The sequence below is a fragment of the Mastomys coucha genome, unplaced genomic scaffold (assembly GCF_008632895.1).
Source record: "Mastomys coucha isolate ucsf_1 unplaced genomic scaffold, UCSF_Mcou_1 pScaffold15, whole genome shotgun sequence".
NCBI lineage: Eukaryota > Metazoa > Chordata > Mammalia > Rodentia > Muridae > Mastomys > Mastomys coucha.
This window is the reverse complement of record NW_022196897.1, coordinates 45,483,233-45,499,770: the sequence shown is the minus strand read 5'-3', so window position 1 is coordinate 45,499,770 and position 16,538 is coordinate 45,483,233. Positions and strand designations below refer to the sequence as shown.

General features: G+C 42.6%; 1 protein-coding gene across 2 annotated transcripts in view; it reads left to right on the top strand.

The window, feature by feature from the left end:
* Positions 1–16,538, top strand: part of Acvr1 (activin A receptor type 1) — a 117,834-nt gene that overhangs the window by 17,739 nt on the left and 83,557 nt on the right. For both annotated transcript variants that reach the window (XM_031370309.1, XM_031370310.1), the window contains exon 2: positions 11,395–11,492. The gene's annotated coding sequence lies outside the window, so the exon portion shown is untranslated. The remainder of the gene's footprint in view (positions 1–11,394; positions 11,493–16,538) is intronic.

Sequence of the window (16,538 nt, the reverse complement as noted above, 5' to 3'; positions counted from 1 at the left end):
TTCTTCTTCTTCTTCTTCTTCTTCTTCTTCTTCTTCTTCTTCTTCTTCTTCCTATCTAGTCAGCTCTGTTTCTTCCCCCTTTCCTGAAGCATCTTGTGTCATCTCCTGGACACAACAATGACTAGGTCAGAATTTGCAACTTTAGAAATGTCTTTAAGGATTCTTTTTATGGTGGCGATAAGATAGGGTGTGATAAGAGTCCAACCTTTGTTCATGTCACTGACTTCTGGGAGTGCTCTCGAGCTTACACAGAATGTAGCATTGGTGACCCTCTCAGGCACCTCGTACAGGAAGCAGGCCAGACAATAGGATTATTCTATTTTTCAGGGAAGGGATGCCTTGGAGTTTAAATATAGTAAGGACTTAATGATGAGTAATGATTTTCGGGATGGGTCTGGGATAGAAATCTGACTTCTGATGTGATGGATATATATATATATATATATATATATATATATATCCCCATTATATCAATATCAATGGGGGGTATGTTTGAAGTTTTTGTTTCTTTGTCTTCTGTTTCCAGTTAGTGCATAAATCCCTAAGGTTCGTAGACCAGTGTTCGTAGTGGAGTTTTTTGCTAGCTTACCCATTCACTGCTGCTCTGGGACATTGGGTGGTGAATAGAGGGGACTGCCCACTCAAACGATGTTTCCTGTTACTTTTGAGAGATAGTGTTCAGGAATATGACAACGGGATGGACAGAGGCATCATGGATCATGTAGCTTGAATCGTGTCGTAACTGGACCATGGAGTTATTCTTGAAGTCAGTCCAGTGATATCATCCGTCTCGGGTGTTTTGTAAACATTTAAAAATATACCTGGCCTTTATCACTCTGTTTGGGGATACCCTATTCAGATGTTTTTGATTTATAAGGAAGCTATGTCCAGTGGACCCAGTATAAGTCGAAAATATGCAAAATTAAAATACATTTTAACTTGGTAACATTTTCGTTTAGCCATATAATATGCTATAGAGCACGAGCCTCGAGGTTGAGGATGAGAAGGACAGCTCAGAAGTTACCTGAGAAGGTAACTTTGCATATATTACTATTCAGGGGAAGGGTCAAAATTTACATTAAAACAAAACAAAACTAAATAAAACAACAACAACAACAAAAACTCCCAAAACCAAAAAAAAGCTTTGTGGTGTGTGTGTATGTGTGTGTGTGTATACTTGCCCACAGAAGCACAACTGTAGAGATCAGAGGACAGCTTTTCAGGAGTTGGGGTTCTCTTTCAAGCAGTTGAACTGACTGTGTCCTTATCTACTGAGCTACCTCACTAATCTCCCGTGTTTGCATCTTTTTCTCTTCTCTTCTCTACTCTTCTCTTCTCTTCTCTTCTCTTCTCTTCTCTTCTCTTCTCTTCTCTTCTCTTCTCTTCTCTTCTTTACTTTTCTTTCTTTTTTCATCCCCCCTCCTTCTCTTCCTCCTCCCTCCCTCCCCTCCCTTTCCCCCTTTCTTTTTTCCTTTCTTTCTAGGCAGGGTCTCTTTCTCTTTGTGTAATCTTGGTTGTCTTGAGGCTTGTAGACCAGGATGGCTTCAAATTCACCAAGGCCGGCCTGCCTCTGCCTCCTGACTGCTAGGATTAAAGGCCTGTGCCACCTGGTCTGGCTTTTTTCTTTTCTTTTATTGTTACTTTTTTTGAGACGGGCCTCTTTAAGTAGCTCTTTGTTGACCACACAGACAGACCACACAGGCTGATTTCTGTGTGACCTTGAACACACAGAAATCAGCTTGCTTCTGCCTTTCAAGTGCTGGATTAAAATTGTGCACCACCACACCTGGCCTCATGTTAAAAGACATACTTTTTGTGTGTGTGTTAGGTTTGGATGGGTATGCACGCTCCATGGCAGGCATGTGGAGGTCAGAAGGTAACTCTGTGGTGTCAGTTGTCTCTTTCCCCCGTAATGTGGATTTCAGGGGTGAAACCCAGGTTACCACCCTTATGAAGCAAGTGCCTTTACCCACCGGCTCCTAGATTCCCATTTCTATGTGTGGGGTATATAGGATTTATTAAATGCACATTTGTTTCAACCTATTGTTAAGTCCAGCCATCATAAACCAGAGTGAGTGTTCCCATGTATAGAGGCTGCCTCCATATGAGAGCCTCTCACAAACATGGAGCAGGGACAAGCAGAGAGATGAATGAACGCCCCTCACCCCGACCAACCCTGGGGTCTAACTGACCAGTGAAGCCTATCGTGTTCAGTAAGCACTTCCTGATCAGGTCATGGACACTCAGGGAATAGGTGTTGAGGACGGAGGCGGGTTGTTATAGTGCATTTTCTCCTTTTTAATCACAGCGAACCACTGTCAAGTTTTTACTTTTTATTTGTGTTTTCTCGATGAGTCATTAAGTCTACAATATTAGGATTTGGAGGAGGGAAACGAGGAGAGAATAAAGAAATGGAACCCATAAGTTAGAACAAGAGACAGAGGCAGGCTTGGATGCTCCAGGAGGGGTTTTGACTGAGCAGTAAACAGTTGAAAGTAGGAAAACATCCCCTCTGGGGAAGCTGGAAATATGCAGAGGAACTTTAAGGAGAGCACACCAGTGGGGCCTGAGGTAGCAGGATTCAATCCGCCCTCTTAGAGGGGAATACTGTAGGCTGTTTTCCAATCTTAATTACAGCCGCAGGATGACAAAAGCCTGTAATATCTTTTCTGCTTCTACTAAGGGCTGGGAGAGTGTAGTCTCTCTTGTGTAATTCAGTTTGCATTGTAGTTTTTGGTTTTTGTTTTTTTTTTTACTTCTTAGGATATCTTGGGTTGAGGAGAAGTCATAAAAATTAGACTCATTTTCTTGTGTTTATATTAAAGTTTTAGATGGTTTCATGATGAAGGAACGTTTTAGTCATCAAGGAGGTTGAAGAGGATGAGTTAATGTTTGGTCATCCACAGATGTACCATTAGGAGCTTATTTCTTTTGGGAGGAGCAAAGGGCAAAATATGAGTCAGAGAGACTATAAAGTTAGTTCCCTCTGCTTCGTTCGGCCACCCTCCTGGGGAAAGATCCCAGGCCCAGCAAAAGAGATTCTCCCAAAGCTACCCGTCGTCCTCCACCACAGCTCTGATTCTGCAGGAATTGGCATTTTATCTTACTATTTTCACACCGGAGCTCAAACTGGCGTAGAACTCATGAAGGACCCCACATTGGCTTTGAATCTGAGCTAGTCCTGCCTCAGCCTTCCCAGTATTGGCATTCCAGGTACGAGCCACCATGCCTAGCTCTAAGGTTGGCACGTCTGATGATTTGGGGGTCCATGTGAGTTTATCTACGGAACATGCTATAGTTGGTTTAAAACCTTAGAGTCCCATTTTCGATTCTGACTGGGATAGTGTTCTCCCTTGTGATGAGCCATTAAAAGGAGCTGGTTTCATCTATCATGTTGGGAGAGCATAAAGTTTGTTTTGTGGATGAAGACACTTTCACTGCTCTTGATGTGTGCTAGTCCTGAGACAGAGTCATTGCTCTCTCTGTGCCTGCTGTTGGTCTCTTGATGAATTCTGCTATTTTTATTTTTAACTTTATTTTTATTTTTTTTGTAGTTTATCCTGACTTGGAATGTACTATGTGCATCAGGCTGGCTTTTGGATTACTGAGATCCTCCTGCCTCTGTCTCCCTGATATTGAGATTCAAGTTGTGTGTTAACACACCTGGCAATAATGTTTCCTTTTGATGTAGAGTCAAACAGTTATCAAATATTTATGTAAAATCAGGGGGAGATAACTAGAAATATATGTCTGAAAGTACAATGATTTTTTCTCTTTTTCTTTTACTTTTTCTTTTTGAGACAGGGTTTCTGTGTGTAACAGCTTATCCTGGAACTGACTTTGTAGACCAGGCTGGCCTTGAATTCACAGAAATCTACCTGCCTCTGCCTCCCACCTGCTGGGTTTAAAGGTGTGAGGCAGTGCCTGGCTGGAACAAAATGCTAATAAAAAATGCTTCACTCTTTATTTTCAGGTCTGTTTGATTCAGCTTTTTTAACTTTTTCACTTTTCCTATGTCTTTGAATACTATGTTTCAGGTTCTGTGGTAATGACACAAGGCCAAGTGCTATTCTTGGCTCTAGGAGAATTCTTGGCTTAGTGGGGGAGGGTGGCTGGGTACAGTTTGACCAGGGCAGAAGGTGCGCTGTGTGTGGCAGAGATGTGAAAGGGAAATCCCTACTCACTTTTGGGAAAGTATGTAGGCAAGGTCCTGAGAGGGTGACAGGGTGGCTGTCAAAGTATTAAGACTCGGGGTGGCAAGTTTGCCTAGTGATGTAAGGAAGGGTACTTCAGCATGGAGAACATTCCACACAGCAGTAGAGGACATAGGGAGACAACATGGCACACTCTGGGAACTTCAGATAGTTTAGGTAAATAATAGTTTACAGTGGTGTGCCCTAATGACTCTGAGCTGGAGAGAAGAGGAGGGGATTCCCTTACCAACACTTATTATTGTTTGCCAAACAATTCAGGCATCATTCCCAAACTTTGCTCCCATTGGGGAATTGCAGGCAGGGAAGAGATTTGATTAGACTTGAATCTTGGAATGATCATGAGCAGCAGTTTTGAGGATGGCCTTTTATACAATTCTGTCTATAGCAGGCACAGTAGGACATACTCTGTAGTGTGTTGAGGTTGAGGCAGGAGGATTGATGCCTGTAGATGGGTCTGATATCCATAGAGAGACTTCAAGAAAGCAAGTACTTCATGGTTTCTCTCAGCCACCAAATTGGCAGTCCGTATTCCAGAGGTTTGAGGCTACTATTAAATAACACGTAAGGGCTACCTGAACAGAACCCTGTGGTAACTGCTGCATCGATGTTCAGGTAACAAAGATGGTAGGATGGCCTAGGATGCAATCAAGCTGCTCTGAGCTGCATGCAGTTGAAAGCTTAGGAACTATTTTTGTATTGTCTTTTTTTTTTTGCTTCCACATTTGTTTTGTGTACCCCAGACTACTATATTAGGGAGGGTCACATTGTCCTATTCTCTTGAGTCTTGCTACTAACAAAAATCAGAAATATCTTTTGTGGGTACTGTTGCTAGGTTCATGTTCCCTTGCTCTTCTTGTCACTTGTATTTTAGGGCCTTAGTTTTGCTTATTTTTTAGTTTGACTGGTCCTGTCCATATCAATAAACTGTGTGTATGTGTGTGTATGTGCACGTGTGTTATCTATCATTTTAGTTAAGATTTGCGTTCTAAACATTACCTTTGATGTAGAAACTTAACAGGCATGTTTCTCCAACTTTCAGTCCATGTTAAATCACAAATATTTTATAAGAGAGTTTGGTATATGCTTGCTAAAGGCAGATGTGTACAGTCCCTTACCAGCAAGTGTGGGGATCTTACTAGAGAAGGAAAGTGTATGGTTTTGTTGTTACTTTAAAGCTCCTCGGGAGCCACTTTCTAAGTGCTTTAAGATCTATTCCCAAATCTTGCCTGGGACTTTGGTTTGAGGTCTAGAGACTCTGGTGGGGGTCTCAGTTTAGTTTTTCTGAAGCATCTAGTGTTTGATCATTTTGAATGTTTCTTTGTTGACATATATTTCAAATTTTGCAATTTTCTGAAACTGCCTTTCTCTTCTTTTTGAATTTCCATTTTCAAAGACTCTCTGAATGCTCATTGTTCGATGAGGTAGCTGCTAACCCCAGTCTACATAGAGATGCTACTGTCTCTAATGAACCTGCTGACTTCAAATTGAAAGCCATTGCAGGAAATGCTGACCCTTGGAGCAGAAGGTTAAGGTTGACTATTTTGGGAATTGAGAGCAGACCATGAAGGAGCAAAATGGCCACAATTCAAGCAGTTAGGCTTGCTCATTATTCTTGCTGGCTTATACCTGTCTATTTGTGCCCTGTGTCTTCTGCTAACAATGAGTCGTGTTTTGGAAATGAAGTAAGTGTGAATAAATTTGTGTGTAGAATACTTTGTGTAATTGTGAGTGGTGTGCCAAGAGTTACTGAATTTTGAAAGAAGAAAAAAACCCTTGAAGCTGGCAGCTTTGACATATGACTCTAGTTCTGCTAACCTTGGTGGGTTATCTGTATGCTGTACAATGTTTGTAGGCCCTTCTGGTGCTCTAGTGTTCTGCATAAACTCTACCTGTATGGATGCTACTCAGTTCAAAAAGATAACCCAAGCACTGAGTGAAGAGTGTTAGAAATATTTTTAAGTAATTTATGATTTCCGTGAGTCCCAATATATATGTATTTTTTTCCTATCAGTTAACATATGGAATTTAGAAACAGTATTCTTAGCAATTCTTCCTTGAAAGAAGTGTTTGTTTCTCACCTATAAAACAATAGGGACAGAAAGTGAGATATAAGTGCTTTAGAGAATGTTACAGTAATTAACATTGGCTTCTGAATGTAATGGGATATGCCATTAATGGATTTTGTCAAAGGACAAGACATTTTGAGATTTTCGAGAAAGCATTGGTCAATCATGGGTGGGTTTAGTTGCACAAGCTCCAGTCAGGGCAAGAGTGAATGACTGCTCAAGCTAGGCTTGAACTATGAGAAGAGACTGCATGTAGTCTGTACACACTTGGGTTGTAGAGCAGTGTGAACTGCCCAGGAATGTTTTCAGATTATTCTAGATGATCTTTTCTCCTCCTATAATTCATTTGTAAATTGGTTATGGTTAGAACCATAGCCAGCATTGTTTATCCTTGTCTGATCTTTCTCTAAGTTTCTGAAATGCTTCTTTTATACAGCTGTTCATATAGTCTTTCCAATCCACTCATACACATCCTTGACCAGCCTGTGAGGTAGCCACTTCTGTATATGGAAGAAACTTTTAAGCTGTTCACATTGACTTTTAAGATAGGGGAGATTTCCTTTCAAACTTTTGTAGCACATCTTCTTATACTGCAGAAATGTCTCAACTAGACTGCTACAACCCTGTAGCATTTGGTGACCTGTCCCTCTAACAGTTCATTCTTTCCATTCCCTCATGTCTGGCTGCTGATGCTGTCAGTTGAAAGCTCTTCGGACTGGCGATGGAAATACCTACCTACAGTGCCTCCTCACAGGCTGTTTGAGCTTCCCCCACAACATGGCAGTCGAGGTTCAAGAACAGCTATCTCAAGAGACAAAAGATGGGAGCTGCAAATTTCTTAAGATCTGATCCTAGAAAAATGTTACTGTCACTTCCAGCACGTTGTATTTGTTGAGCTATCATGGAGCAGGGATTCCATTGGAGTGGGTATACTTCACCATGATGGGAGGCAAGCAGAGAATTTTGGCACGTGCTCTAAATGGTTACAGCCAAGCTTCCTGTACCTCTTTGTACCTACCTCAGCTTTCTCCCTGCACTTCTGGTCTCCTCCCTAGTCCCAACGCCATCTCTTTCTCCATGAAGCACCTGTATAAAATCCATTCTGTATCGTAGATCATTACTGTCTAGTTCTTTGGTAGCTATTTTTAGTAGATGTCAGAGTCTTTGAATGTAATAGCCAGGTCTCGTTTACCTTTGCATACCTCACAGCAGATAAGTTCCCTGAACGGAGCATTCAATGTCAAAGCAGGCCTCAAATTTGAGAGCCAGATGGGTTGGGAGTTAGCGGTGGTTGAGTAGGGAATTGTAATGAGTAAATCAAAAGCTTTCCTTGGAGTAGAGATTATTTCTGATGTTGAATTTTAAAGCTTTTTTTTAAAAAAAATCTTCTCTTTGTTATATAGCAAAAGTTATGTCTCCCTTCCCCCCCATATTGTCATCAAATTAAAAGATAGTTGAGTAAATTTTGGCTTTTCTTTCTTTTTTTGCTATTTACCATCTTTTTACCAGGTCTATCTTTGACCTTGACATGTAGGTTATGGTATTTATTTTTAAAAAACTATTGGTTTTAGTCCATTTACTGGGTCAATTTCATGAGTAACATCCAAGCTTATAAATAAAAGGAAACAGAAGCTTTGGATAAAAATTCATGTCTTGCTAGGATAAGAATTATTTCATGAAAATTTCAGTTTCAGTTTTATGTATGCATTGCCCGTAATGAGTTGAAATGTAAAATACATTTTTCTATTTTAATTAGAGATAAAAAATTTATCAGAGGCCTTCTGCATAAATGCCTTACATACTCTAATCTTACGGTTTACTTCGTTTTCTTTAATTCTTTCAAAGTCCATCCCTAGGAGTTTACCTATTGAATGTGTCTGATGAGGCCATATGCACTTTTTTCTTAATGCTTTGTTTTTCTTTCTGTGTTAGCCATTCTGCCTTCTTCCCCATACCCTCCACCCTATTTCTTTCTAGGCATGGCAAGCACATGACTATAATTCCAGCAATTGTAGAGATGGAAGGATCAGAAGTTCGAGCCTAGTTTGGATTACAGGAGAGCAAAAATGACCTAATTTTTCAGTTTGGCCTATCTACTGATTTTCTTCTCTCTTGGAGACTTTAAACAGCCTCCCGCTCTGAATCAAAAAAAAGAAGTCAGTTTATTCTCTTTTTGTGTTCATTCTTTCAAGTGTGTTTGCATGTGTGTATGTGTGCAGGTGGCGTGTGCATGTATATACTTGCTTTTTTAGAGTTCAGCAGACAACCTCAGGGATAGTTTCTCAGGTTAGGGTACCCCTCTTTTGAAACAGCTTCTCACTTGCCTTGCTAGGCCGGTTAGTCAGTGAACCCCATGAAATTGTCTCTATTTCCTCAGTGTTGGGATTACAAACCCATGGTCTTTAAAAAAGCAAGCAAACACACAACAACAACAAACACAGAACAAACAAGCATTGTGGATTCTGGGATCGCACACCCAACCTCAGGCTTGCAAAGCAAGTGGTTTCCTGACTAAGGCCTCTCTCCAGCCCCATCTGGTTTCTTAGTGAGACATAGCTCTCACAGAGTACAGTGTACAACATCTCAGTCAACAATGCAGCGAGTTTTCCTGCCTGCATTTGTCTGTGTGAGCATTGTAGTGGGGAGTGGGTGGGGAAACAGATTATTCTGAAGTCCTTTCCAGAGCAAGATGGGTGTGTGACTAAATAGGTAGGTTCTCTCTGATTGTTTTCTTCAAAGTGTGCCCCAGCTCTCACATCTGTAGCTTTTCTTTCTGTAATTTCAGTTATTGTATGTTATCTTAAGGCCCCAAGCAATACAATGAAAAGTTCTGGAAATAAACAATTTCTGAGTTTAAAATTCCTTGTTCCAAACATTGTGAGAGGATACGTTATACTGGTCCATCCTTTTTTGGGAAAAGCATTGTTCTTTTGTGCGGAGTTTCAGTGCTACTTGCCTGTTAGTTGTTTAGAAACCATCGCAGTTAATCAGATCAGGTGTCTCAGAAACTCTTACTATTTAATAATGTCTCTAGTAAGAATGATCATACATACATTTTTACTATAATATCATCATATTGTTAGTTGTCACTAACTAACTAATCCTTTACTGAGTCTAATGTACCAGTTAAGCTTTCCATTGGCATATAAAGGGGGAGGTGAAAACAGGTCTATGTGGGGGTATGGGTGCTGTTTATAGTTTCAGGTATCAGCTGAGGATCTGGAATATGTCTCTCTTGGAGGAGGGAGGACCATTGCAATAATGTTTAGGTGTGTGTGTGTGTGTCTGCGTGTGTCTGTGTTCCATGAGCTTGTGGCAGTCAGAGAACAACACTGGGTGTTGGCTCTTACCTTCCCCATTGGTGGAAACAGTGTGTGTTGTTGGCTGCCGCGTATGCCAGGCTAGCTGCCTGGAGAGCTTCCTTCTTTCTCTGCCTCCTCTCATGCAGTAGGAGTGCCGCTGGGGTTATGGGCCACAACGTCTGCTTTACTTGGCTTCTGGGATGCAAACTGAGGTCCTGAAACTTGATTTCCACACTGAGTCATTCTCACAAGCTAAGCCATGTATCTGCTTAGTTTTATGAGGTCTCTAACTGGAGCTGGAAAGTGTTAATCAGGGACTCAAGGTGGTGACTGTGAATTGGTGAACAATTAACTGGGACCAGCTTAGCAGAGCTAAGAGGTGGAAGAAAGGGGGTGTCATTTCAGGAAGATTTCAGAAAAGAAAAACTTACTTGAATCTCAGAACAGAGTAGAAACATAAAAATTAATTTGCTATTGCTGCTCTGCCAAGTTAAGACATTTTACGTCTCAAAACACAAGGGTTTGTTCCTTTACAGTTTTGTGGAATCTCAGGGAGAATTTGCTTCCTTGGGTTGGTGGCCCCTTCTGTCTATAAAGGACCTTTTTTTTTTCAGTCTCTGCTCCTGTAGTCTCTCCACTTTCTCCCTGTCCCCCTCTCAAAGGGAAGCTTGTGGTTATATTTAGGACCCACCAGGATAATCTCGGATAATCAGCTCACCTCCAAATCCTTATTTAATTGCATCTGCCAAGTCTCTTGTCAAGTAAGCGGCACTCACAGGTTCTGGAGTTAAGGATGTGGACACCTAGGTTTTGTTTTTCAAGGATTTTTCTTGACACAGGGAAGGACTATCAGATATTCAGAAGCTAGCTCACTCTCCTTTTTAGTATAATATTGATATTCCTACCACAGTACATTGTGGATTTATTTTCTTGAAGGAGCATGTTTAGTGCTGTTTCTTCCTTTAGCTTATAAACTAGAGGTCCTACCTATCCTCTTCTTCCAAAGACCATTTTCCTTGATATCTCTTGCAAACTTGATGACTTCTGGTGATAGGAATCAACTCTATCGCCATTATAGGAGCCAGACATTGCCAGCAGGACTGTGCTCCTGGGCTCCTGGTGTGGGACAGGAGATTCCTTTCTTGTTCTTTCTAGCTCAATCCAGTTTTGTGTGGATTGTGACTGGAGAACGCCAGTCTGGGCCTCCCTCTTCACAGGATATTTCCTTCTCTCCCTGCGTCTTCTGTAAGGACCCTGTCATCCATCGGACTTAAGGCCCACACAGATGATCCAGGATCATCTCAGCCCCAGATCCTTAACCTAATTAGCATAATTAATTTGTAAAGACCCTTTTCCTAATAAGTTCTGTGTAAGTCAGGCCTGTTGTGGCTGTGACAGATGTCTGAGAGAAACAAGTTAAAGGCAAGGTTGATTGTGGCTCGTGTGTCTTGAAGCTGACGTCTGGTTACTTCTAGCCTTAGTTTCTATATTGCACAGTCTTATGGCATCAAATTATGAATCCATCAGTGGATTGATTCATTGAGGAAATCAGCACTTGTGGTCATATCTCAAAACTTTGAACCCCCATTTGGGGTCCAAGCCTTAAGCACCCAAACCTTTAAGGGGCTTCTTCCACAAATGAAGACATAACCACATACTCTAGGAAATAGGATATGGACATGACTTCTAGGTGACACTAATGACCCCACCCACACCACTTTAGCCTGAAGTCATGGATTGTTTCTTTGACTGGGGTACCTGCACCATCTTTTGTTTGTTTTGTTAATGCCCTGTATTCTTCCTTTTTGGTAGGAGCAAAGGAGCTGTCCCTTGTGTCTCCCAGCCCTTCTGTGAGAGTCTGGAAAGGGAACAGAGGTGGATATTGCAGTGGATGAGCAGAGAAAAGCCTGGTAAGTTGACTGGGATGGTGGCTTTGGAGGTCTGCTGGATGAAGTTTGAGGCCTATTGGCAGACTTGTCACTGTTACTTGAGAATTTGTGGTAGCATCTGTCTCTTGGAAGTCTTTAGTTTCACTGGAATCGAATAATCCTTTCCAGTGGAGTTTATCTCCATCCTCCTCAGTGTGGGGATTGTGGGAATCTACCATCCTGTCCACCATCCCTGGAAGATGCTTGCAGGCACCTGAAGATCATCTCCCACTGTGCAGGGAGGCAGGGAGGATGGCCAGGCACTCATAGGATGTGGCTGCTTTACTTCCCGTCTCTGCATGCATAGGAGTTATGGGTCGCTTTCCTGGGAGACAGGTCTTTGGCTGTTTACTAATTATGCTTTGTTTTATTTGGTTTAATTTTTGTTTGTTTGTTTTGTTTTGCTTTTTGTTATTTTTGAGACAGGGTTTCTCTGTGTAGCCCTGGCTGTCCTGGAACTCACTCTGTAGACCAGGCTGGCCTCGAACTCAGAAATCCGCCTGCTTCTGCCTCCCAAGTGCTGGGATTAAAGGCATGCACTACCACTGCCTGGCTTATTTGGTTTAATTTTAAGGTTATCAGTGTTTTGTTTTTCCTTTTATCCCAGTCTTACTTTGAACAGATGTGGCCATTTTAATCCTCTTAAAGTGATAAAGTGACACTTTTTTTGAACAAAGCATTTGGAGGTGATTCATTTTAGCCTTTTTTTTTCTATTTTTTTAATTTCCAAGCTGGTATTTAGTGATCAATTTCATCTTAAGTTTTATTATAATACACAAATCCAGTGACTGGTAAAGTCCTTGTACTGTAACCATTACTTAGAGTGACAGTGTTCCATCACAATAGACACACCCATAAATTACTCCTGTGCTGAGGTGTCCCAGTGGAGAGGGGATGCTGAGGCTGCATGTAATGCAGTGGACCGAATGGCCTGGAGTGTTAGACAATGTGGAGCCGGCCTGCTGGTCTACCAGACCTTAGCTGTATGATATTGGAGGAGTTACATAAGTACTGTGAACCTCAAATGTTTTTATCTATAAAAAGGAGATAACTCACTGTACCATGGTGTATATTGGGAGGATTAAGGATAATAATTTGTAGATGAAGCACTAGCACAGCAATGTTTGGTACCTGAGAGCATTCAGAATTTTGTGTCTGTTAGTATTTCTTATACAGGAGAAGCTGAGGCAGAGGCAAATAATTTGGGGATGTTACAAACTGCCTCCAGTAAGACTCTGGCTTTGGTGGTGCACTCCGGGCTATGCCAGTCACTCCTACAGTGGCTGTGGGTATATATCCTGTACTTTACAGAAAGGGGAATGGTATAACCAGTTACATCTCTGATCTGACCCACTTGATGTACACTGAGCTCTTCTTTTGAGACTCTACTTGCCTTTCCTTCAAGACTTCTACCTCCAAACTCAATGGGGCTATCTGGTTTAAAAGTGTTCTGGTTAGCATGAAATTCCTCCCACCCTCCTTCCTCCCTTTCCCCTCCTCCTTCTCCCTCTCCGTCCTTCCCCATTCCCCCTCCTCATAGAACTGGAGTTCACACACATGACATTGTGCATACTAGGCAATCCTCAGCCTAAATTTATTTAAGGACTGCCTGGTTAAGCCTGAGAGGTTTATTCTGTATTGTAGGGTTTCTATAGCCATGGTGTGATTAAACACATTGGCCTGTGAACTAGGAAACCTGGACTTTGCACAGAGAGTCTCTAGTAGCAGGTGAACTTCACAACAGACCCCTGCCCAGACTGAACATTCTCATTAAAAGGTTTCTGCGGATCATATCATTTCTGCTTAGCTTCTGAGTGAGGACAATATCATTTCTGTTTCTGTACCGGAAGTGGGAGGATGCCAAAGATACTCGCGGCATCTCGATGGGAAAATGCATGGACACGTGGGTAGGATAGGCAGTGAACTCAAAGGGCCCGGGATAACCTCTGCACTCTGTGAGGTTTATTGCTAGCATGATCTTTGCTAGGGGCAGGAAGTTAGTGGAAGAGATCTGTCTATACTTTGGAACACCAGTGTATGCAGCACTTTGGTAGGTCAATGTGGTTCCCCCTAAAAGCCAAATAAACTCTGGGGCTCTGTGATTGTCTTCAAGGAGAAGGGCAAGGTTGGTTTCTTTCCTTTTCTTCCCCTTCCAGCGGTACTGTACATATTTATACTGTATAGTTTATCGGCAGCCTCAAACTGAGATTTAAAATTTTGGAGAATCAGAAGCCAAGGATGGACAAGATGGAGGTTAGACATAAGGCCTTCCAAGGTGCTGAGTAGGCTGTGTGTCCATCTCCTATTTTTGCCATGCCTGGTTGACTTTCTTGGGAGAAAGTCCTGGCTGTATTTCTGTAACCAACAGGGGAGAGAGAATTGTGGCACTGCCAGATCTACAGCCATGAGGATATTTATAGTTTGCTGTGAGTGGCTGGGAGTCCACCCTGGTCTGCGTATGCCTTCAGTCTGAACATTCTGGATGTTCTTGACCTGGACCCTGCCCTCGTCTGTCAGACAGTGGTTAATGATAAAGTAGACGGCTGCAGGATACAGTGAGCGATGGCCTTGGCAGCTCATGGCATGCAGGTGCTTGTGCTGTGACCAGCCTGAGTGACCAGCAAAGTGGAGCTGTCCTCTCTGCTGCCCTGCACATGGCTTCCACAGGTTCCTAGTGTCCCTGTAGCTGGACTTACTGACATGGACTGTGTGATCTGAGGTTTATACATTTATTTTTTTTTTGAGACAGGGTTTTATTTTGTAGCCTAGGCTGGCTTTAATCTTAGGACGTTTCTTCTGCCTTAGCTATGTAAGTACTGGGATTGCAGACCTAAGCCTTCACACTAGGTTCCATTTGCTTTTCTTTTTGCCGCTTGTTCCATGCTAAGATGTCTAACAACCAAAGGAAAATGCCTCCCTGGCTCATCTCTCCATGAATTCTGGTGAGACACCTAGACTCACTTTACAGAAAGGCCTGAATTAGGCGTACTTCCCATTTCCAGCTTATAGCAGACAGAAGAGCTTCAAGGAAACGTTTGATTTTTGTCCTGGTTTTCAGGATGAGGTAGAAGGTGTGTATCTGGATGCTGTTAGAGAGAGTGAGGGTGTGCATGCTTAGTTGGCATTTGCAAGCCCTGGACAGCTCAGGGAAGGTGGCATTGAACGGTTGCTTCAGATCTGGGCTGGCCAATGCTCAACAAGTAGTATCCCTGGGAACTGTCCCTATCCCCTATTGCCTCACCCCACCCCCATTCCTGGTGCTCAAATTCTTCTGTCAGACTCACTGTCAGACAAGATTTCCCTTTGTGATGGCAGCGGTGCTGTGGCCTAGTCTCCCACATTCAAGCCTCCCGAGAAAACCAAACTTTCTTTTCTAGTTGGTCCAGTAGAGCAAGTCACCGTGGGTGGGTCAGTCTATGTCACATCTCACCCCAAATCCAATTCAGTGTGCATGTAGCTTGATGTAGTCTCTCAGCATGGACTCAGAAAAGGAGCTCTTGGTATCCCAAGATCTTGGTATCTCTTGGTTGGATTTGGGCATTGTTACTTGAAAAGCTGGGTTGCAGGTTGGATAGCTGTGGTGGAATGATTCTGTAAAGCACACGTTGAGACCCTTCTTCATCACAAATGAGCACTATTTTTGGGTCTCTTCCATTTTTGTTGCCTTCTAAGAAGTAGGAATGTCTTCTGGGTAAGTCTAGCTTTCCCCAGAAGCAGAGAGCTGGGGGAGGTGCAGCTGGGTCTGGCTGGGCTGACCTTTTCCAAGGTGTGCTCGGTGGCTCTATGCTATGACATAGCTTGGTGAGTGCTCACATTTTACCAGTCTATCATAGATCGGTGTGAGAAGGCTGTTCCCCACAGGTTGTGTTTGTCTCTGAAAACATATGTTCCAATTCTATGTGGCCATTCAGATTCATTTTTGGTGACTGTCTTGTCAGCTTGGGGCTGGGGATCGTGGAGGACAGGCTGTGTTTTGGCAGCACTTCAAGCCTGGAGCAGCCTCCTGCAGCCAGCACCATAAGCTGTATAATTTGTCTACGGAGGCCTATGCATTATAGAGATGAAAATTCCTTCCCTGACAGCATTCATTGCTTAGCATGCAGCAATTTGGCTGTCAGAAACAGCTGGCCCTGCAGGGTGGGACAATAGAAAGTCGAGAGCAGAGAGAGGCCAGCGCTTACTCAAGTCTCCCACTGTGAGAGGATCACGTTACCTTATGGAGACTGTCATTAGGCACAGCTTCCAGGGAGCACCAGCCTGTAGCTCAGACACTCAGTGACTTTCCTTTCCTTTTTCCTCCTGAATGGAAACAATCAGAAAAAAGGAAAAGAAAAGTGAACGGTTAACTTTTGCTGAGACTCAGATGTTCAATGTAGGGTAATGAGCATTTCTGAGAAAGTAAACACTTGTAACCTTATGTGGCTGTTCGTGTCGAGCATTAGAGACACTGTAGACCGGGGGAGGGGCCGTTAGGACTGCTTGGCACCTGTGTGTTGGACGTCTTACATTTTTATGTTCTGTTTACTTAAGATCAGTGTCAAAGGGACCTACACTTGGGTCCCAGTAAGCCCTGTTTGAGCATGCAGTAGAGAGCAGGCGGTACATGTTTCCCGACAGCCAGACTGAGGAAAGGGACCAGGGGCTGAGTGGCTGCAAGCTCCTTTACCTCTGTGAACTGGCCTGTGGTTGGCTTTGTGGGCTCTCCGCTAGGGACTTGATGTCTCAGAGCATGATTTAACGAAAAGGGCTCTTCAGCCCGAAGGAGACAGCGGTCCATGGCAAAAGGATGTATTATTTGGGGTTAATGACACCAGTTTTCCTGTTAGTTCCTACATTAGTGATGGACTCACTGTGATGTCTTATAGACAATCCCTGTATTTACCTTTTCTGAGGGGAAAAAAAAACTTTTAAAAAGAATCTTCCAATTTTTTTTTTTATTTAAAATTGGATGTCTTAGCGAGGAAATTTCCCAATATATCATTTTTCTCACCATTTCTTTCTTCTGCCTTTGTAATTTTTTTTGCTTTT